Raw genomic sequence first — 23369 nt, 5'->3', positions numbered from 1 at the left:
ACAATAGCAAGCACACAATTTTCTTGCATGCAATATTAACATGAAAATTTTGTCTGAGGTTAAACTATTGAGTGGGTGGGTAAGGTAAGGTAAAGGTTTGTATTGCTACGCTAAGATGGGGGCAATAGAATAAATAAATGCGAAGAGGGGGATTGAGATGAATTGGAAGGAGCACCAGGCATAACGCAAAGGTATCCCCCCAATATAGAAGAAATACATTTGGCAATCTTCTTGAAAAACCTAAAGCAGGCAAGCAGCAACACACTCGTTCGTAACAAAAACAAATAGGTACAGACGAACGGGCTGACTAAATGACGGACGGTTGTGCGATTGAACGCCACGTCGCACAATCATGGGAAATATTCAAATAGAGCCGCCCGCCGCCACAGCGAAAGAAAGCAAAATTTTGGTGACAAATTGTGACGACAAGCAGGCGACGAAATTGCAGGAGCAAGAGAAAGAGAGAGAGAGAAAAAGAGCGCAGTACAAAAAGAAAACAAAAACAATTTTCATTTTTTCCTGCTATTGTTGGTGTTGTTGTGTGTGAAAGGTATTGTAGACTACATATAATGTAATACACAATCTAAACACAATAATGATGACGATGACGACTGTTGCATAAACAATGAACGATGACAACATTGTGTGCTTTTGCCAAGCAAAATAAAAAATTATTAAAGAAAACAACATTAAAGTTATTTTAAAAATTGTTTTTTTTTTTGTTTATTTTGGCGGAGACACATATGCATTTAATTAATTTTTTTCTGGTTTCACAAGGTTCACTTCCCTTTTCACTTACGACCATCGACGCTCTCTTACCAGTTTCTTCACAACCAGCAAGATGAATATATCGGCCATCACTCGTTGAACTCTACGTTGACAGCAGAAATGTGTAGACTCTTAAATGTGATTTTCTTCAGACTTTTTCAAAGTCCAATAGCCTTTCTGGATCTTCTGCCCACGCTTACTCTATCAAACTCATAACATCCAATAAAGCGATAAAGTTGATGGCATTTTACAGAGGGATAAAGCGGTTCGTTACAGATTATGGTTTGCAGATAGCTAGTGAGACCCTGTGGGGAAGTATAAAAAACCCTACCATCACCGCCTTAAGAACTGCAAATAGGCTGGCTCATTAGATTCCCATATGAGCATATGCAAACAGGGTTCCTCCTTATGTTGTCAGTGTGTCACCTATATGAAAAACCACCGTTAAGCCGAGATTAGCATGACCGCTGTGACGGCTATATATTTTCTGTCACGGATTTATAACATTAAACACCTTGATAGTGCTCTTTTTATCTACAGTGGTGTCCTCATATAGCTTTACGATTAGGTTAGAGGTTTTCAGATTAGAATAGTTGACATCATTTATTTGCATTGATTTGTATGCTCATTGGCAGCAGCGCCTATTATAGGATGAGGGGAGCCGTTTCGATTGCATTCTGCTGTAAGGGGAATTGTTGGTGGAATCAAGATTTCAATCTCTCCCTTTTTTTTTTTTTTTTTATTTTTTTTTTCCTCATCTCTTCTTTGTTCTGTCATACCTAGCGGTATCATGCTTCAAGGGGACAACATGAATTGAACCGACTGGCGCATAGGTTATGACATCTGCTATTTCAGTTTTAGTGCTCATTCCCATTCAGTGCCGGTGAAGTAAAGATCGAAATTAGTGGCCTAAAATACTTTGGGTAAATACACAGTGAACAACGTCTTGCCAGTGCTCGTTCACGGGTTTTAATTATTTCCTGTCAGGTGGAATTGTGACAATTAGCAAGTGCTATAAAGATTTGTGTCCACGATTTTAAAAGGGGTCCACGTGGGTCGACCGATAACTTAAGGCCCCACGTGGCCAATTCAATTGTATGATCCTGGTGATTTGGATATGTATGACCAAAGATTGATATAGAAGGAGGCTTAGTGAATGGGAATTGATCATAATTCTGCTGTCCAGACATTTGGAGTTACACTCGGCGAGGTTAGAGCAGTGGCATACCATTTGGAAGCATTGGAATTTTTATACCATCAGCACAATTTGATTTGGACGACAAGTGCTATAAATACCTTTGTTTGATTTTAAATTTATTTAACCGCCCTTCCTGGACTCGCAAGGTTACATTTATAACGTGGATATTTTGTTGCTGTTAAGTGATTTTGATTTCATTCATCATTTTCATTCATCATTTTCATTCATTATTTGCATTTGCCATTTTCATTCATCACCCCGTGCTTCCTTGATAATTCTTTTTTTTATTCTCAAATATCTATTCTTTGCTATTCCTTGTTATTCTATTGTTCTCTTTCTCACAAAATTTTAACTCTCTGAGACAGACTTACAGTGGCTGTGGTTAATGGGGAGTTGATCTCGTCTTCCCTCCACCTCCCCGCTAACTTAGGCTACTTGTCTCAAAGCATAGCAGAGAAAAGAGATTAAAAGTAACTAAGTAATGTTGTTGTTGTAACCACAGATTGAATGAGTAACTGAGTAGTAATATTGCAAACTCTTATACTTCTATTTAGCGAGTTTGTTTTGTTTTTTAAGTACGTACTCGTTATTTACTTTTCATATCAATGTAAATAATAGTTCATTTTGATACATTTTGGCGAGTTTGTAATTATAAGTACATATCATTAGTTTTAATATAAAGTTATTCCCAGCGAACGTTTTCACCGCATGCAGAGGCCTCAGCATAATGGATGTTCGGAGTTAGACATGTAAGTTGTTTCTATCATTCTATCATTATTCTATTGTTTTTTTTTTTTTGATATTTAGATTTACTTAATTACCAAGGTCATTACCTATATAATACGTTTAAGAGAATACCTTTGTTTTCTAGAATAAGAATTGAATAATTAAATATGGGCTAATTTTTGTTTAAGAAGTTAAAAGGGGGCCAAGCCAAAATCGGTGTCCATTCAGGGGTTCTCCATAAAATGAGAAGGGACTTTATGAGAACATAGGTCGGCGTGGGCAAGGGGTCTTTAAGAGCAATAGACCCACATATGTAAGGTGAAATGACTTAATTTTTTTAATATTAGAGTCAGTCATAGTCCGATTAACGTCCTTCCGATATTTAATTAGTACATACTATAGCTTTGCACGTTCGATTTCTTGTTTTGGTCGATGGAGGATTTAAGAGAGCACAAGAACCCCACCCCATCCGGCGAGTCCTAGCCTTTTCTAAGAACGTGCAGTCCTCTCTGAAGTCCGAACGAAATCCTTTTCATACCACTGTTACGTGATAACGAAAAGAGACCATTACAGATGGCGCCCAACGTGGGGCCTGACTATCCAAATCGTCCGTAACCATTCGACTCTATCTTGTTACATGGGATTAGTCAGGTTTCTACATCTACAAGGTGCAGTTATTCGGGATCATATTAAGGAAATTTGCAGGAATTACTAGTTGTCATGTGATAGACATACATTGTCACTAGTCCACAAGTGGAACTCTTTTGAGATCGTTAATGCATCTACTCAATAACTTTCTTTAGATTACCATAGCCAATTTGGAAACGTTGTGGAATTTTAACCCTTTGTGGACGATTTTAGGTACTCTGGAATATAGCTTTTATTGTCACTCCTGATAGATCAGTTATCCGATACTTAAACGTCACACGTGATAGGATCTCCGATGTTTTCCATCCATTTATTCACAGTTTTTCACCTTACAATAAATTTTATTCACTGCTTTGGCTTGGCTTCTATAACTTCATAATACTTATTAGAAACGTAAAATTTCAAATTTGACTTGAAATTTAAAGATGGCAACCCCGATGAATTTACAGTGTAGTATTTGTTCCAATTTATTTGATAATCTGCAAGTTCTTGTGTCTACTAAATGCTCCCATACATTTCATTACGTATGCCTACAGAACTTCACCGAGAATAATCCATTTTGTCCAACTTGTCAGGCTTCGGTTGATATGACTGGTCTGACGCAGTTTAGACTGTCGTCAGTTCCACCTCCTCAAGGTACGGGGGCAAAGAAGAAGACGACATCCTCGAAGGCAAATACGATTCAAACTAGGTCTGCTAGAAGGTTGGCTGGACTTGATGGCAACAGGAATCTTTCACTACCAGGTAGTGGTGAAACGCAGAATCCTTCCGGGGTGAATAACCATACGTTACCGAACTCAGATACTGTTCCGCGTGATGATTTAGGTGCCGACGATAATGTCGGAAATGAGATTACCAAAATTTATCAGACTATAGAGAGGTTGTCACGAAAATTAGATGAACTGAATGTCAGTAGGGTTTTCGAACCAGATTTTCCGCAGGACGTTTTTCCGCCACTTAATACCCGACCGACATTCCTTGGTGGTCATCCTTTGGGCCGAAATACGGCATCTGGGGCCAATTATGATATTCCACAGTTGAATTTTGCTGACGTGAGTCGGGGTGGACATAACGACACAATTTCCTCGATATCTCTCACAAATAGTAGTAAGGTGGCCAATGTGATAAATAGTTGGTCCGTGAAATTTGATGGCAATTCGACAAATTTTCCTGTTGGAAAATTTTTATACGTAATTACTTCATTGACACGGGACAATCTAGGAGGAGATTTTCAGCTTCTATGTGACCATTTCCACATTCTTTTGATTGGAAGAGCAAAAGAATGGTACTGGAGGTATCGCAGTGCAGTGGGAGTAATAAGATGGGATCCGTTGCGTGGAGCATTGAGGTCGTATTTTTCAGATCACCTTTCGGATAATGATATAAGGGAGATGATAAGGGATCGTAAGCAGATGGCTGGTGAGAATTTCGACGAGTATTATACGGACGTTTTGAAACTTTGCGATAGGCTCCGGTACCCATTGTTGGAACACGATTTGGTGGAGATGCTCAAAAGGAATTTAAGGCCGCAATTGAGAAAGGAGCTCTTTTACATTGACGTAGCTTCCGTAGCCCACCTTCGACATTTGTTACTGAGGAGAGAAGTGCTGAATAGTGAGATTGAAAAGCAGACTTATAGGACTCCTATGAAGCGAGTAAATGAATTAGAGTTAGATGAGGTTGAGGATGTTGCAGCGGATGTTTCTGCAATGGACCGGGGTTCCAATGTTGTCTGCTGGAATTGCAGGAAACCCGGCCATACCTTCGCGGATTGCTTAGAAGAGAGATCCATCTTCTGCTACGGTTGTGGAGCAGAGGAGGTTTTGAAACCGAACTGCTCGAATTGTAAGATTCAGGGAAACGGGAGAGCGGGCGGATTCCGCTCGAAAAAATAGAATCACATAATTCTGTATCTACCCAGACATGTCAATTACCTCCAAGCCACGGCTTCGGATATGAACCTAGACTTACACCAATTATACCCTATCATGAGAGATTGAGACGATATCAGGCCATTAGGAGCCGAATATTTTGTGAATCGATTGCTTTCTTGCCTACTCGAAATGGAACTTCGAAACGGAACACAGAAAGGCTTCGAAGATTTTGGAAAGATGTCAAATTGAACCGAAAATTTCTTAAAAATTCCATGAACGCCTTCACGGATACTAAGGAGGATTTAAGACCGTACGTGAGGTTGAACGTATTAGGAATGGATCTTTTGGGACTGGTTGATACGGGTGCATCTGTCACTTGCATTGGAGGAACCGCAGCTAGATCATTCTTAGAAAGAGATGTACCGTATAGGCGATTGCGTGAGACAATTTCGACCGCAGGAGGCTCTCAGTGTAATATCGCCGGTTATGTGGACTGCGATATTGGATTTCGTGGCGAGAAAAAGGGTTTTAGGGTCTATATTGTTCCGGATTTGAAGTACGAATTGTATTTAGGAATAGACTTTGTGAAATCATTCGCCCTTTTGAACTTGGTTGGCCTAGAGGTTAACGAAGTATCTCGGACAGCTGTGCCGGATGGACATGCGCTCACAGCTGATATGCAGACGAGGCTCAACACCGTAATTGAATTATTTCCGTCCTTCAAGCGAGAGGGCTTGGGTAGAACATCGTTGCTGGAGCATACCATTGGGGTCGAGACTGGCGCGAGACCCGTAAAGCAGAGGTACTTTTCTGTATCTCCCGCCATAGAGCGTTTGATACATGCGGAAGTAGATGAGATGCTACGTTTGGGGGTCATCGAGGTCGCGCCGCCGAACTGTCCTTGGAGCAGCCCAGTCACTCTCGTCAGGAGGAATGGCAAGTCAAGGCTATGTTTAGATTCAAGGAGGCTCAATGCGGTGACAGTAAAGGATGCATATCCTCAACCTAAGATAAGTAATATACTGTCCCGTTTGCCTAAGGCGGAATATATAACCTCCTTGGATCTAAAACATGCATTTTGGCAGATTGGGCTGGCTCGAGATTCAAGGGACATGACGGCTTTCACCGTACCCAATAGGCCTTTGTATAGGTTTTGTGTGATGCCTTTCGGATTGACGAATGCCCCCCAAACCATGAGTCGCCTAATGGATGTTGTTATTCCGGCCAATCTGAGACATCAGGTATTTATTTATTTGGACGACCTTTTGCTCGTATCACAATCGTTTGCGGATCACCTTGAATTGCTTATAGAGGTCTCACAGTGTCTAAGGAAGGCTGGTCTCACACTGAATATTGATAAGTGTAGGTGGTGTTTGAGGCAAGTGAAGTACCTTGGGTATGTCATCGGAAATGGGGTGATAAAGACCGATCCCGACAAAATTTCGGCGATAAGAGATCTATTACCACCAAAGTCTGTTCGGGAGGTGAGGCAATTTCTGGGTCTGGCCAGTTGGTACAGACGATTTATTGATGGCTTTTCTGCTCTGACCGCACCCATTTCCGATTTGACGAAGAAGACGACCCGATTTGCTTGGACGAAAGAGGCGGACGAGGCATTCGAGACCCTTAAAACCCGTTTGACAAGTGCTCCCGTTCTCATTACACCGGACTTCGACAAACCCTTCGTGATTCAATGTGACGCCTCGAAGGTTGGAATTGGAGGTGTTTTGGCCCAGGAGGACGAAGAGGGGGTTGAAAGACCTATATCATTCTTTTCCTATAAACTGAATAAGTCCCAGAGGAATTATTCAATTACTGAACTGGAGTGCTTGGCGGCTTTAAAATCGATCGAGAAGTTCAGAGAATACGTGGAAGGCCATAGATTCAAGGTAGTCACAGACCACGCCAGTCTACAGTGGCTGATGCGGCAGACCGACTTGAATGGTCGCTTGGTGCGGTGGTCGCTGAAGCTGCAAGGCTTCGATTTCAAGATTGAGCATCGAAGAGGTAGTCTTCAGACTGTACCGGATGCTCTTTCCCGCCTGTCGCTGGAATCATTTTCTCTTGAGGACACTGGACCTGATATTGATTTACAGTCCCCGGCGTTTAGTGGGCCCAAATACACAGATTTGCGTAGTTCGATTCTAAAGGAGCAGTGTAATCTTCCGGATCTGAAGATCATCGATAATTTTATATATAAGCGCACGAATTTCTCGGATGGCAATCCTTTTAGCGAAGCTTCGAACTGGAAATTGTGGGTGCCGGGGGAATTAACAGCAGGTGTTATACGCAGATGTCACTCCTCGCCTAATTCTGCCCATTGCGGCATAGGTAAGACCCTGGAGAAGATACGGAGGAACCTGTTTTGGCCTAAAATGACAGTGGAAGTTAGGAATTTTATAAATAAGTGTGTGGAGTGCAAACAATCCAAGGCTCCGAACGTTGTCTTGAGACCCCTTATGGGTGATCGTGTAGTTAGTGAGAGGCCATTCCAGCGAGTGTATATGGATTTCCTTGGGCCATATCCTAGATCGAAAATGGGACATATTGGGATACTTGTATTACTTGACCACTTTTCGAAATTTCCTATATTAAAAGCTGTGAAGCGTTTTACAGCCAGTGACGTTTCCGATTTTCTTCAGTCTTTCCTTTTTACTTATTATGGAGTCCCGGAGTACATTGTGACAGATAATGGGAGCCAGTTTCGGTCGGTACAATTTAAGGAACTCATGGGAAGGTACGGTATTCGACACGTTTTTACTGCACCATATAGTCCACAGTCCAATGCATCCGAACGTCTCAATCGCTCGATCTTGGCTTCGGTGCGATCTTACCTGAAACGGGACCAACGAGAATGGGATGTCCATCTGGATAGCATTTCTATAGCCTTACGTAGCCTCGTTCATACTTCCATAGGTTACTCCCCATACCACGTCCTATTTGGATACCCAATGATTACGCACGGTGGGTCGTATGAACTCCTGAGACGTTTGGATGGACTTAACGAAGGTGAGGATATATGTCATTCGGATAAGCTGCAAATCATTCGACAAAATGTGAAAGAGAATTTGGAATCCGCGTATAACTCATGCCAAAGGATATATAATTTGCGATCAAGAGCCATAGAGTATAAGGAAGGGGACATCGCGTATAGAAGGAATTTTGTCCAAAGCCGGAAGGCCGACAACTTTAATTCGAAATTGGCACCACGGTGGCTACAGTGCAAGATTGTCAGACGAGTAGGGAATTGCTACTATGAATTAGTTGACCATGAAGGAAATCCTATAGGTACCTATCATGGAAAGGATTTAAAGCCGGCATAGTTGGCCGTTTCCAGATATATTTTCATTGGGATAAATGAAAATCTACCTGCTTTGTGACGGCTATATATTTTCTGTCACGGATTTATAACATTAAACACCTTGATAGTGCTCTTTTTATCTACAGTGGTGTCCTCATATAGCTTTACGATTAGGTTAGAGGTTTTCAGATTAGAATAGTTGACATCATTTATTTGCATTGATTTGTATGCTCATTGGCAGCAGCGCCTATTATAGGATGAGGGGAGCCGTTTCGATTGCATTCTGCTGTAAGGGGAATTGTTGGTGGAATCAAGATTTCAATCTCTCCCTTTTTTTTTTTTTTTTTATTTTTTTTTTCCTCATCTCTTCTTTGTTCTGTCATACCTAGCGGTATCATGCTTCAAGGGGACAACATGAATTGAACCGACTGGCGCATAGGTTATGACATCTGCTATTTCAGTTTTAGTGCTCATTCCCATTCAGTGCCGGTGAAGTAAAGATCGAAATTAGTGGCCTAAAATACTTTGGGTAAATACACAGTGAACAACGTCTTGCCAGTGCTCGTTCACGGGTTTTAATTATTTCCTGTCAGGTGGAATTGTGACAATTAGCAAGTGCTATAAAGATTTGTGTCCACGATTTTAAAAGGGGTCCACGTGGGTCGACCGATAACTTAAGGCCCCACGTGGCCAATTCAATTGTATGATCCTGGTGATTTGGATATGTATGACCAAAGATTGATATAGAAGGAGGCTTAGTGAATGGGAATTGATCATAATTCTGCTGTCCAGACATTTGGAGTTACACTCGGCGAGGTTAGAGCAGTGGCATACCATTTGGAAGCATTGGAATTTTTATACCATCAGCACAATTTGATTTGGACGACAAGTGCTATAAATACCTTTGTTTGATTTTAAATTTATTTAACCGCCCTTCCTGGACTCGCAAGGTTACATTTATAACGTGGATATTTTGTTGCTGTTAAGTGATTTTGATTTCATTCATCATTTTCATTCATCATTTTCATTCATTATTTGCATTTGCCATTTTCATTCATCACCCCGTGCTTCCTTGATAATTCTTTTTTTTTATTCTCAAATATCTATTCTTTGCTATTCCTTGTTATTCTATTGTTCTCTTTCTCACAAAATTTTAACTCTCTGAGACAGACTTACAGTGGCTGTGGTTAATGGGGAGTTGATCTCGTCTTCCCTCCACCTCCCCGCTAACTTAGGCTACTTGTCTCAAAGCATAGCAGAGAAAAGAGATTAAAAGTAACTAAGTAATGTTGTTGTTGTAACCACAGATTGAATGAGTAACTGAGTAGTAATATTGCAAACTCTTATACTTCTATTTAGCGAGTTTGTTTTGTTTTTTAAGTACGTACTCGTTATTTACTTTTCATATCAATGTAAATAATAGTTCATTTTGATACATTTTGGCGAGTTTGTAATTATAAGTACATATCATTAGTTTTAATATAAAGTTATTCCCAGCGAACGTTTTCACCGCATGCAGAGGCCTCAGCATAATGGATGTTCGGAGTTAGACATGTAAGTTGTTTCTATCATTCTATCATTATTCTATTGTTTTTTTTTTTTTGATATTTAGATTTACTTAATTACCAAGGTCATTACCTATATAATACGTTTAAGAGAATACCTTTGTTTTCTAGAATAAGAATTGAGTAATTAAATATGGGCTAATTTTTGTTTAAGAAGTTAAAAGGGGGCCAAGCCAAAATCGGTGTCCATTCAGGGGTTCTCCATAAAATGAGAAGGGACTTTATGAGAACATAGGTCGGCGTGGGCAAGGGGTCTTTAAGAGCAATAGACCCACATATGTAAGGTGAAATGACTTAATTTTTTTAATATTAGAGTCAGTCATAGTCCGATTAACGTCCTTCCGATATTTAATTAGTACATACTATAGCTTTGCACGTTCGATTTCTTGTTTTGGTCGATGGAGGATTTAAGAGAGCACAAGAACCCCACCCCATCCGGCGAGTCCTAGCCTTTTCTAAGAACGTGCAGTCCTCTCTGAAGTCCGAACGAAATCCTTTTCATACCACTGTTACGTGATAACGAAAAGAGACCATTACACCGCCTATGACGCTAAACGCATGGGTTCAAATCCTGGCAAGATTATTTTTTCAGTAGGGTAAGTAGACTTTTTTGTCCCACTGAGTATGAGTAGAAGACGATTTTTACCCTACTTTGATACGTTAAAATGTTGCTGAAGCCGTACAAGATGGGTTGTCACCATAATTGTCCACCAAATGGTCGATGGAGAAATAATTCCGACCATCAAGTGTCCCAAAATACTTTTTGTTACATTTGACAGCTACTACACATTCTTCCCACATGCCACAGCAATTTGCGATAAAGTCAAAAGTAGAAACAAGGTCCTCAAGTCACTTGCTGGGAGTACTTGGGGTGCAGACAAAAAAAAACCTTGTTGACCACGTACAAAGCAATTGACCGGTCTGTGGTAAGTTATGCACCGTCAGTGTGGTCTCGTCAGCTTTGTTAAACGCAGTAGAATAATATTCAGATCTGTCAGAATGCCGCCCTCCGAACTGCGACGGGCTGTGACCCCAGTTATCATGTGGACCACCTCCATCAGGAGACCACGATCCTACCAGTGCGAAGACATAACTACATGATCTTTAAGCAATACTTTTTGTTATCGCAGAGACCATCCAAATCATCATCTTGTGGATAGAAGCCGACCAGAAGCCTTGAGGTAGATCAACATGGCCTAGAGCGTTAGGTTTAGCGCTATAAGAGAGAACCTCTAGATCAAGCGGCATATTAAGTATGTCTAGATAACATTCATGCAAACACGGTAGCAAATGTGGTAAATGGCTATCGGGTGAATGTAGTCCTTGGAGAATGACCGCCTCCCTTACATCTGAAGAAATTGACCTCCCCCGGCAAACCAGAGTAGTTATGGCTCAATCACGTTCCGGCAGATGCGGTCGCCTCAACACCTACAGAGCAAGGATTGGGGCCGACGTGCAAGATGTATGTCCCGATTGTAACCAGGGAGCGCACAATACACGTCACATGTTCAACTGCCCAGCCAGACCCATTCGACTCAGATCCAGATCCCTGTGGACGCACCCCAACTTAGACGCAATGTTCCTGGGTCTTGACACTCAACAGAATCAAGCATACGAAAGATAGAACACAACAAACTGGTACAACAATAACAACCAAATCACCATTTGGTGGATAAAAGGTTTCACCCAACCCAGGCAGGCCAGAAAGGAACTTCACGACCTAAAGCTGGAGTCTCAAAGACACTTAAGAGACATAAGCAAGCATAATGGCTACGTTTGAAGAAAATGAATGCTGATATAGTCAGAGCAGATGTAATTGACATAATGAATGAGAAGTTCGTCCGCTACCTTTGCTAACAAAAGAAGAAAACATGCTCCGGCAAACACCGACCGAAATCGCTGTATCAGCGACAGACTAAAAGAGAGTGACTGAGTTCCCTTAACAGTAGTACTTGGACGGACAGAGAAACCTTGTTATTGTTGTAACCACATTTGCTTGTGGAGATGGCGATCCTCGTCACGCTACTGTGTGAGCAAACTCTTTCCGGTTCAAAGGATCGATCGCCGCGGGAACAAAGTGGCCATTGGTTATTTAAAGGCGCCAATAACTCGCCTTGTCATATCAAGCATCATATACACTAAGTATTTGTGCAAGAGCCGCTGCCGCCCGGCCTCTCACTGAGACTCTCCACTCGATACCGCTGAGTGTCCGTGACTGTCGCTGCAGCTACTCCGCATCGAGCATTCCACTATCGGCAACCTGTGGACGCACCCGGTAGCTCGCGGCTAAATTTTTCGCAACAGCAATGAACACCACACAGATCGGACCTCAATGTTCGAAGCCTGTGTGGTGCTCACAGCTATAACGTGCCGGGATTGAGAAGTTCGTCCTCTAAATTTGCTACCAAAAGAAGAAAACATGTCTCGTCGAGCTTTTATGAGCGAGCTAGCTCGTTCTGGTCTATACGACCGATCACCGCGGGAACATGATGGCCAATAACTCGCCTTGTCTTATTGAGCATCATAGGCACACAGTATTTGTTCAACGAGGCATGTCCGCCTATGACGCTGAATGCCTGCTTTCGAATCCTGGCGAGAACATCATGCAAATTTTTAGCGGTCGTTATCCCTTCCTAATGCCGGCGACATTTGGAAAGTACTGTACTTTAAATTAAATTTCCTGATTTAGAAACTCTGCAACTTAGCTGAGATGCATTTAGAGTTTTCTGGAAGTAAGTCCATTGGCTGGTAAGTTCAACAGGTGAGTTGTGTCGCCTGCGGCATGGTTACAAGCGGGAAAAACATCTCGCACGTTGCAGAGATGTTTTTGCCGCCCCAATTCTTCTATTGGAATTGCATGAGGCACTTGGGAATGGATCGGTGAGGTGTTGATGAATTGCGTGTTTGACATCCATATTCTCTTCTTAGCCCTAGGAGGGGGTTCCAGCTCTGCGGGTAGGAAGTGTGAAGGTGTTATTCCTTTAGTGGCAGTTTATAAGAAAGTCTCAGGGAAAGGCCCGGTAGCACCGGCTCTTGCATAAATATTGAGAAACTATCATGCTCCATATGACAAGGCTAGTTATCAACTTAAATAACCAATGGCTACCCTGTTCCCGCGACGATCGGTCCTTGGACTCGAGCGAGCTTGCTCACCTACAGGAGCTTGACAAGAATTGCCTTCTCCACAGGTAAATGTGACTGCAACAACAACAACCTATATGATCTTGGTGTCCTCATGTAGACGGTCAGTTGTTGTTGTAGCCACATTTGAATGTGGAGGTGGCGATCCTCGTCAAGCTCCTGTAAATGAGCCAGCTCGTTCCGGTCCAAAGGACCGATCGCCGCGGAACAGAGTAGCCTCATAGGCACACAGTATTTATGCAAGAACCGGTGCCGCCCGGCCTCTCACTGAGACTCTCCGCTCAATAGCGCTAATTGTACGCGACTGCAATTGCAGCTTCTTCGTATAGGGCATCCCACTATCTGCAACCTGTGGACGAGCCCGGTAGCTCGCAGGTAAGCTTCTCGTGCTGACGAAGAACACCACACAGATTGAAGCTCAAAGTTGCAGTCTGTGTGAAGCTCATAGTTTGTCTTCTGCTCTCAGTTCTGGCTGGAGTTTTGTCATCTAGACTACTGCAGAGTCCTGATTAGTCATAATAGCGTGAGCTGGCTTCATACATTTCCCCTTTCTATCTTAAACTTCGCAGGTATACATAACTTTTTCACTATCTAAGACAAATACAATGAACCAAAGATATTCGAGTGAAATGTCTGGCAATTAAGATTGGCAGGCACGTGTCCTAAATCCAAAACTATCCTAGCATAACCTTTGTTACAACAACAACATAACGAAGAGGTCATTGCGTCTGTCCTGTTTTAGTAGAAGTTTACAATTTAAACAAAGTTAAATAAAATATAAAAAAATATTTCTTCTGTTATCTTTAAACTGTAATTGCTGCAGCTCTTGCCGATGAAGGACTTCATCGGGTCAATCTGATTCGTACAACCGACTGTCATAGTTGTTGTTGTTAGTTGCTAGCTATTTCCTGTTTTTCCTATGTAACTGAAAAGAAATCCAAAATTCCATGTGTTTCCCCCAAAAAAAAAAAATGGTATCCAATCCCACTATTGGAAAAACTACATAGAATTTTTCTTTGAGTTTAATTTTATGTAACATTGTATGGTTATGTAACCATTAGAGGGTATTTTAAAGAATAATGACGTATTTTTTTATTGAATCTTTTAAGGCTTCTCTCTTGCATGTGAGAAATTGCAAATGTATTGATTGTTTGAGCCATTCATTTGGCAAATATGGTGTGCAAGGCAACTAAAAACCAAGCACACAAAACTTTGTTCATTCATAACTTATTTCTGGGGAGAGTGTGAATTATCGCCATCATCACCGCCATGGTTGTTGTCAAACATAGAAACTATGCCAAAGCTATGATGAAACTCAACAAACTAACAAAGTCGTTTGTGGCTAAGGCTTAACTATGAAACGTAATTAAACAGAGTGTGTCTACTTGTTTAGGGAGAGTCAAGCAGGCCAACAAAGAACCACCCCCAACCAACCAACAGGCAGAGTGAACCAAAAACCTGGCGTCGAACAGCAAACGTTGTTGGTAGGACAACAAAAACTGCTGTTGTTTGGTGTGGGTAAGTCACTTTTGTGTAGATTTAGATTCTAATTTAATATTAAATATAGTTTTTATGAAAAAATTATTTTTTTGTGGCTAAGCTTTTGCTTATACTTGGTGACATTAATTTTGTAAAAATGCATTACTTTTCCCATTTGTTTGATAACTCTAGAAAGCGAAAGTTTAATTCTGCCAAGTCGCTTAATAAAGATTTCCCAAAAACTATTGATAGATAGGACCCTGTGGAAGTGAAAACGGAAAATGAGTATTATGTGTTGATTTTATGAATCATTGCTCCCATGGTCCAACAAGTACACATAACGTGTATATCCAAGACCAATGCGAGTGTCCTTGAACTTTGCACTTTAAACAATAACGTAGAATGTAATTTTAAATTGGATATCCCCCCATGGATTTGAACTAAGACTGATTAGATGGCAATTGGCAAATCTTGGCCTTCTTCTTTATGCAAACTGTGAACAGTGACCCTTTAATAGGTTGTAATAGTTGTAGCAGTCATTTATGTAATTCAAAACCTGGACAAATCTGGGCCCTCGCCTTCATAACACCAACCCACAACAGGTATCTACAGTTATAACAATCGTTCACATAATCCTAACCATAGTAATGAAATGAAATTGTCACCCTTCGTATATATTGGGTTGCCCAAAAAGTAATTGCGGATTTTTTAAAAGAAAGTAAATGCGTTTTTAATAAAACTTAGAATGAACTTTAATCAAATATACTTTTTTTACACTTTTTTCTAAAGCAAGCTAAAAGTAACAGCTGATAACTGACAGAAGAAAGAATGCAATTACAGAGTCACAAGCTGTGAAAAAATTTGTCAACGCCGACTATATGAAAAATCCGCAATTACTTTTTGGGCAACACCATATAAGGAGTTCCGGGGCGACTTTCTGGAAACGCATCATAGCATTTTATATGGTATATATCGAGAAACAACATATGCAAAGATTTTTATTTTTCGCTCATAAACATTACATTAAGGAACAGCAGAGCAAGATCTCTCATATTCTAGAGTGCTCTCCCATTGAAGTTTTAGCTCAATGATAAGGACGCGTGTTCTCATACGCATCATCTGCAGAGCGAAACAAAAGAGTTCTTCATTGCTGAGACAATGCCATGGCACATAGTTCTATACGGTAAATTGGCCCGGAGCTCGTGGAGGCTCATTTTGGAGTGCCAAATCCGCTTCTGGTCCTTGCCGACTTTGAAACGAACCCTGGATACAGGTTCGATTTGCAAGCACAGAATTCATTATTGGTCGTCGAGGTGTAATCGTTTCATTGTCGAAAAAGATCTGCCTTAACAATATTGCGGGAGTCGAGCTCTACTTACTAATAATATAAATGTGCCCATGAAGATACCATTAAGGAACAGGGTCAAACTTCTCACATATCAATGATTGCTGTCCGATTCAATTTTTAAGCTCAATCATAAAGTATCTCATTTTTGTAGACCGCGGAGAAGTTTTTACATGCCATAGTACCTCGCATTAGGAGGGGATGATCACCGCTGAAATTTTTTTCTGATATTCTCGCCAAGATTCGAACCAAGGTGTTCAGCGTCATTGGCAGACATGTTAACCTCTGCGCTTCGGTGGCCTCGGACTATGGCCCCCACAAAAGTTCATCAGACATCACTATTGTTATCGACCCTGAGCAAGCTCGTTCCGATCCATAGCACCAATCGCTGCAGAAACGTATTGGCAAAAGATTATTTAGAGGCGCACTAACTCCCCTTATCAAATCGAGGCACTCGGTATTTAAGCAAGAGCCGGTAACGTCCGCCCTCCTACTGAGACTCTCAAATCGATAACAATTATTGTCCGCGACTGCAGTTGCGGATAGCAATTCACTATCCGCAAGCTGTGTACATGCCCCCTCAGCTGAGATTCTCACGATAACGACGAAAAGCACATAGATCGGTATTCAAAGCAATGGTGAATCACTTGGCCGACCATCTAAATAAGCAGACCAATATTCTTAATTTCATAATGAGCTTCTGTCAGAACAGTATCACCTGCGCTACTACCAGGAAAATTACCCGAAGTTCCAAACCACTGAACTGTAACACACTTAGTTTTTTTTAAGGAATATCTGGATTTAAGACGCGTTCCAACATAACCTCACCATTCTGGATGGTTTAGCAAACTAAACTCGTATCGCTCAAAGCTAGCTAGTTTTTGCTTAATTATGTTTCGGCAGATGCAGCCGCCTCAACGCCTACGGGCAGGATGTGTCCCGAATGTGAACTGGTGCGACACGTCACCAGTTTAACTGCTCAGCCAGACCCATTCGTCCAAATCCCTCTGGACGAAAACAAAAGTTAGAACAAAACATACTGCTATAACAACAACAATCACCTCCCAGCAGGGAACGGCTGACGAACTGGCCAGGATTGGGGATCGCAGATGGATACTGCGGCGATGGTGAACTCTTCACCTTTGCTGGCTGTTTGTTTTGACAGATGCCTCTTACGGCGAACGTGCAGATATGGCATGAGCTGGCGATACGCGCTGAAGGGTGACGGAGGCCTTGTGGCCGAGAGTCTAGGAGACAAGAACGTCTTGAGATGAAACCGAGGCTTTTCGTCGGCGGCGGCTTGGCCAAAAATCTTGTTGTTGTTGCATGTGAAGGTGGCGATACTCGTTAAACTCTTATAGGTGACCAAGCTCGTTCCGGTCTATACGACCGATCGCTGCGGCAACATGATGGCCATTGGTTATTTAAAGGCGTCAAGTACTCGCCTTGTCGTATCGAGCATTATAGGCACTCAGTATTTAAGCAAGAGTCGGTGTCAGCCGACCTCTCACTGAGACTCTCCACTCGATACCGCTGATTGTCCGCGAATGCAGTTGCAGCTAATTCGTATAGAGTATTACACTATCCGCAACCCGTGGACGCGTCCGGCATCTCCCAGCTAAGCCTTTCGTGATAACGAAGAACGCCACACAGATTGAAGCTCAAAGTATTAGTCTATGCAATGCTCATAGTTACCCCGTGCCGGGTGGCTAAAATCTTGGTCCGTGGCGGCGGCTCGTCGAAAATTCGAAACGGCGTCTTTATAAATTAGGGTTTTTGATGATTTATCGTTCAATTCTGTTGGACGAAAATTTTTTGAAGACAGAAGAAGAGAAAAATGTTATGATTTTAGTTTTATTATTACGGCTCTGCCAATTTTTTTTGCATAACTGACATCAGCTCGGCTGCGTTCTCTGACCCCAACCTTGGGTAGTAGGTGGGAGTGGAAGTCGCGATGGACTTGAGACGAATTTCTGCAGAGGCCGTGGCGATGAGGAGGAGTTGGTTGAGTAACTGCTGTTCCAGTGTCCCACTATATTGAGGAGAAGGAGTAGGACAATGGGTGAACACCTTCTTTCTTTTCTATGCTCTCTGCTATGAGGAATTTTAGTTTATGTGCCGCGTGCACCGGCATTTCTTTTCTTTCCCAAATCCATGGCTGAGTAATGCCTCTCTGCTTTGTCCACGATTAGCCATACCGAACTATTTGAGGACATTGCCAACCCGTCCCTCCATCCAAGCCTGAAACGCAAATTATTTGCGTGGTCGCCAGTCATTTGTAGAATTAAGGGATAAGAAATTGAAACACCGTAGAGTGAAGCTGGGAGTTCCCCAAGGCGGGGTGATAGTTTAACCTCCGCCTTTCTTCCATTCCACCCCCTCCAGGCGGCATAGAGATCGTATCATATGCGTACAATTGTACGATCATGGCATTAGGCCCCCACCCATTGTGGACTTTTGCGTTAAGTTAAACATTTACCTCAACGAACTTGCTGCTTATTTCGCTGCAAGAGATTTGATGGCATCTGCCATCAAATCTACAGCCATATTGTTCACTACAAATACGAGACAGGTGAATATTTAAGAGAATGTAAAAGTAGATGGAAAACGATTCCGACCATCAAGTATCCCAAAATACTTGGTGTCACATTTCACAGCTCTTACACATTCTCCGCCACAGCAATTAGTGATAAAGTCAAAAGTAGAAAAAAGGTCCTCAAGTCACCGACAGCACTTGGGGTGCTGACAAAGAAACCTTGTTGACGACGTACAAAGCAATTGGCCGGTCTATGGTAAGTTAAGCAGGGCCAGTGTGGTCTCCTCAGCTATGTGACACACATTGGAACAATTTTCAGATATAAGAATGGCGCCCTTCGAACTGTGACGGGCTGTCTCCTCAGCTCTCACGTGGACCACCTCAGGAGACAAAAATCATCAGGAGACAAAAATCCTACCCGCGCGAAGACATAACTCCTTGATGTCCAAGCAATACCTCCTGGGCTCTTATCGCAGAGGCCATTCAAATCATCACCTTGTGAATATGTCGCCCAGAAGCGGCATATCAAGCTGGTTTAGACAAACAAAATTCATGCAGACACGGTAGCAGATGCGGTGAATAGCTACGGGGCAAATGTAGACCTTGGAGGACGACCGCCACCCATTGCACCTGAACGCACCCCACCTTAGTCAAAAAGTTCCTGGGTCTGGATAATCAACAGCTCAGAATCAGAAGAAAGAAAGAACACAACACACTGCTACAACAACAACCCAATCCCATGGCAGCCGGTTGTACGTACCGGATTGACCCGATGGATTCCTTCGTCGGCAAGGCCTGCCGCCTCAGTGAAGAACGCACTGCTACAACAACAACAACCGTTGAAATCCCATGGCAGCCGTTTGTATGCAACGGATTGACCCGATGAAATCCTTCAACGGCAAGGGCTACCACCTCAGTGTATAACACACTGCTACAACAACAACCGTTGCTAGAAGCTTGTCCTTTAACCGAACTTACCCTGCACCCGGATAACAGTGAGCATCACATAGGTTGAAACGTTGAGTTCCAAACTTTGCAGTATTCATCGTTGTAATGAAAACCTGAAGTGAGAGCTACCTGTCGCGCCCATAGTTTGGGGATAGTGGAATGCTCGGTAAATGGAGTAGCTGCAACTGCAGTCGTTGACAATCAGCGCTATCGATAGGGGAGTATCAGAGAGAGGCCTGGCGGTATTGGTTCTAGTTTAAATATTTATAGAGAACGCGACGACAGCAATAAACATCAATGATCCAATTTGGTCTTTAGAAGCCATTCCACACTTATAAACTATTTTTATCGGTTCTACTTAGTCAAATGCAGGTCCAATTTATGCTGAAGCTCAGCATTCTATACGCTATACAACATACTCGAACGGTTATTGGCGTCTTTTCACTATCGCCCCTAAAAACAACGTGAGAATATCATGTGAATAAAGTGCTAAAATTTCATAAATTTTTCCGTAGGAATTATGAATTAAATCAAAGAAATTTTTCACAATAAAGTATTAATTTTTTCTTTGTTTGCTTGTTAATCCCAAATTATTTTTAAGAGCGGGAGGGGGAAAAACACTACCATATACTTTTGCATTTGTTGGAGATTAACCAGCTTCTTTCTTCTATTTTGCACAGATAATTGGGGGTATATTTGTTATCACATGTGGAGCTAGAGTAAAACGTCTCACGAGATTTTTTTTGCATTCTATTTGGAATGCGACTGAGTTAAAGCCATTGTTGGTAAAACGAAGAATAAAATTGGTTCATTGTTGGATGCATGTAGCATGCTAAATTAAAAATTTTCCTTATAAAGACTAGTACTCACTTTGATTGTGCGGAAAATGTTGCTAAACATCAATTAAATTTTGTGAAATCTCACAATGTTTCAAACAGTGTTGCTAATTTGTTAAGTTGTAATTAAACTTTTAATTTGGCGTTCAAAGCGTTCTTTTGGTAGTAAACAGTTGTATGTTGACATCATTGTTATCATACGACTGTCATCCAAACTAGAAACATCTCTCACGATTATAGTTCTTGAGCTTCTAGAGGGCGCAATTCTATATGGCTGAAACATTGTACGTAGAAGCCGAATATGGTTTGAATCGGTTCATTAGCTCATATAGCTCCAAAATAACCAAAATATCCCGATTTTACTTCTTCAGCCCCTATAGGGCTCAATTTTTATCCAATTTGGCTCAAATTTTGCATAGTGACTTCTAGTATTATCTTCAGCAAAACCAAGTAGGGCCCAAATCGGTTAATAACCTGATATAGCTCCAATAGCATAGCAATTCAAATCCATTGTCCTCTGTTCGCCTACAAAGAAATATCAGTCAAAGAACTTGACAAATGCGATCCTTGGTGGAGGGTATATAAGAAATGGCCTGGCCGAACTTGGCAAGTTTCTACTTGTTTTTTTGTTTTGTCTCCGACCTTAGGCCGGAGTTGAAGTGGAAGTCAGGACAAGCATGCTCAATGCGGCACCGGTCCAAAAACCCCTATGATTCTTTTATTCACGGAATTCAATGAAGACACCTGCTCCAGAGCTCCCATTTGGGTATACCGAAGCTCTTGGGGAGGGCAATCATCCCCGAAACATACACAACGTCAAAAAGAAAGGACTTCCATGATAAACAGCATACCTCATTTTCATTCTCCAGGAGAAAACAAGAATATCCAAAGTGTCCATGCATCATGAAGGGCACTATCAATACATCGACTGCAACCCACATACGTTCCAAGTATGAGTCGCAAATGTCAACAATCCCATGGCAGCCGGTTGTACCCACCGTATTGACCCGATGGAGTTCTTCATCGGCAAGGGCTGCCGTCTTAGTGTTTAACACTGCTACAGCAACAACAAATGTCAAACTCAGGCGTGGTAGGTCAATACTGATCCCCTTCAGGGTATGGTGAGAAAGCTGTTTAGATGGGCAAGAGCTAATGGGCTTGGCATAACGCCCAAAAAAGCAGAGCCGGTGTTGTTCACCGGAAGGAGGGCGTATGACGAATTCAGGGTCCTGGATTGAGTGTAGCTGACTGGGCGTTATTCTTAACCATAAATAGAACGAAAGAATGAACGTTGGGGAGAGAGTTAAACCGAGGCTGAGTGCGCTCTATTCATGGCGCAACACAATAGACAAAAAATTGGGAACATAGACCGGGGGCGGTCCGCTAGATGTACACTGCTGTGGTTTGGCTGATACTCACATATAAGCGTTTGGTGTGACACCGGATCCTAACTGCGAAAACTTTCATTGTACAAAAAAAAAAAAAAAAAACAAAATGTTAACATATGTAGGTAGGTACCTAATGCCTTAATTAAACAGCCGTACATACAAGATGGAACCTAGGGAAAACTGCATTTTATGGGGCGTATGCCTAATTTTTTTGGTCCCTGTTGTGGGTCCAGGGACCTTTGCACCAAAAAGGGGCTTCCGATTTGTGTTCCTGGGGTCAACCCACACCTACACACAAAATCTATGCGAAATCGTAGGTGCGCCCTGTGGGGTTTTGCCCTATGGTCTACGGTCCTATAAATCGAGGAATTCGTTATTTAGCTCTCATTTGAGTCATTTTATTATTACCATTTATCACAGCAGCTGATATTAAAACCAAACATTCATCCTGACTCTCACGTTTGAAATTCAACTCAATATTGCATTAGACAACGCAGTCAAATGCAATATATTTGGGGATTGCACAATGTTGTGTTATTCCACCTCGCCGTTAAATTTTGAAATGCCTTCCTTCCTTCCCCAGCAAGTTACTTTGGGAACATTAAGTAACATTGTATGTAGTCCATGTCGAAACAAAAACAACAGTTATCGCAAGAGGTTTCGGAATTTTGATTATTTTTTTTTTTCTAATTACCAATGTTCAAAACAAACACAACTCACTTCTTATCATTGGCCAAACACATAAGCGAAAATGAATTCAAAATCCATATGCAGAAATGGTAGCAACATTCCAAGTTTAGTAGAGCTGTTGCTTGCTTGCACTTGATAAAATTATGGCAATGACATGCAAAATAAAACAATGGAATGAAAGAATGTCAAAGTTCGCTGTAGGCAATCGTTTTTTTTTTTTTTTTTTGTGAAATGTATTCGCAGAAAAACAAGGAGAATGTATGCAGAACATGCCGATATCGGTCACTCACTATACCTCAAACACAAAAAGAGATTGAACAATAACAAGAGGCCCCCTTCTTATTCAAGGTACAAAAATAAACAACAGCAAAAATTAATTAGTTTTTCGGCAAAAAAAAAAAATAAAAACTAAAGAAAAAAAAAACAAAACGCCCATGTTCTAATTCTAGCCACAAAAAACAAATAAAAGAAAAACCACGAAACAGAGGGAATACGCACACGCGAAACATCCAAAAGCCAACAACAGTCAGAAGAACATATGGGCACATGCACATGTCACACAGCGCCTAGACATCACACTCGCTCAGCCGTCAATAAGGAATTCCTCTAAATTCCCTTTCTAATACACCTTGAAACCATAGCGCCCCCCACATACCCCTGCAACGAAATTATTACGCACTCACATACGTCGTGTATACGGGAAAAAAGACCATCCTTCCTGTCAACCAACCAGCCAAACAACCTATCCTGCATGTGGCTTTGGCCTTTGCATTACCTCCACAAACACACACTCTTCGCACATATTAACCATTTTTATGGTGGTTATATGAATGTCTTTCTTTTCTTTTCACCTAATGAATAGGGTCGTAGGGTTGCGGGGGTATGTAATGTAATGTAATGAAGCATCTGAACTACATCTAGCAAGC

At 41.7% G+C, this 23369-nt stretch overlaps 1 protein-coding gene across 1 annotated transcript in view; it reads right to left on the bottom strand.

The window, feature by feature from the left end:
• The window catches only part of LOC106086976 (vesicle-associated membrane protein-associated protein B/C), a 44971-nt gene that overhangs the window by 21045 nt on the left and 557 nt on the right, over nt 1–23369 (bottom strand). The window lies entirely within an intron of this gene.

Source organism: Stomoxys calcitrans, chromosome 4 (genome assembly GCF_963082655.1).
Source record: "Stomoxys calcitrans chromosome 4, idStoCalc2.1, whole genome shotgun sequence".
In the NCBI taxonomy this organism is placed as follows: domain Eukaryota; kingdom Metazoa; phylum Arthropoda; class Insecta; order Diptera; family Muscidae; genus Stomoxys; species Stomoxys calcitrans.
Note: the sequence above shows the minus strand (reverse complement) of the source record. Positions and strands in the feature narration are given on the sequence as shown.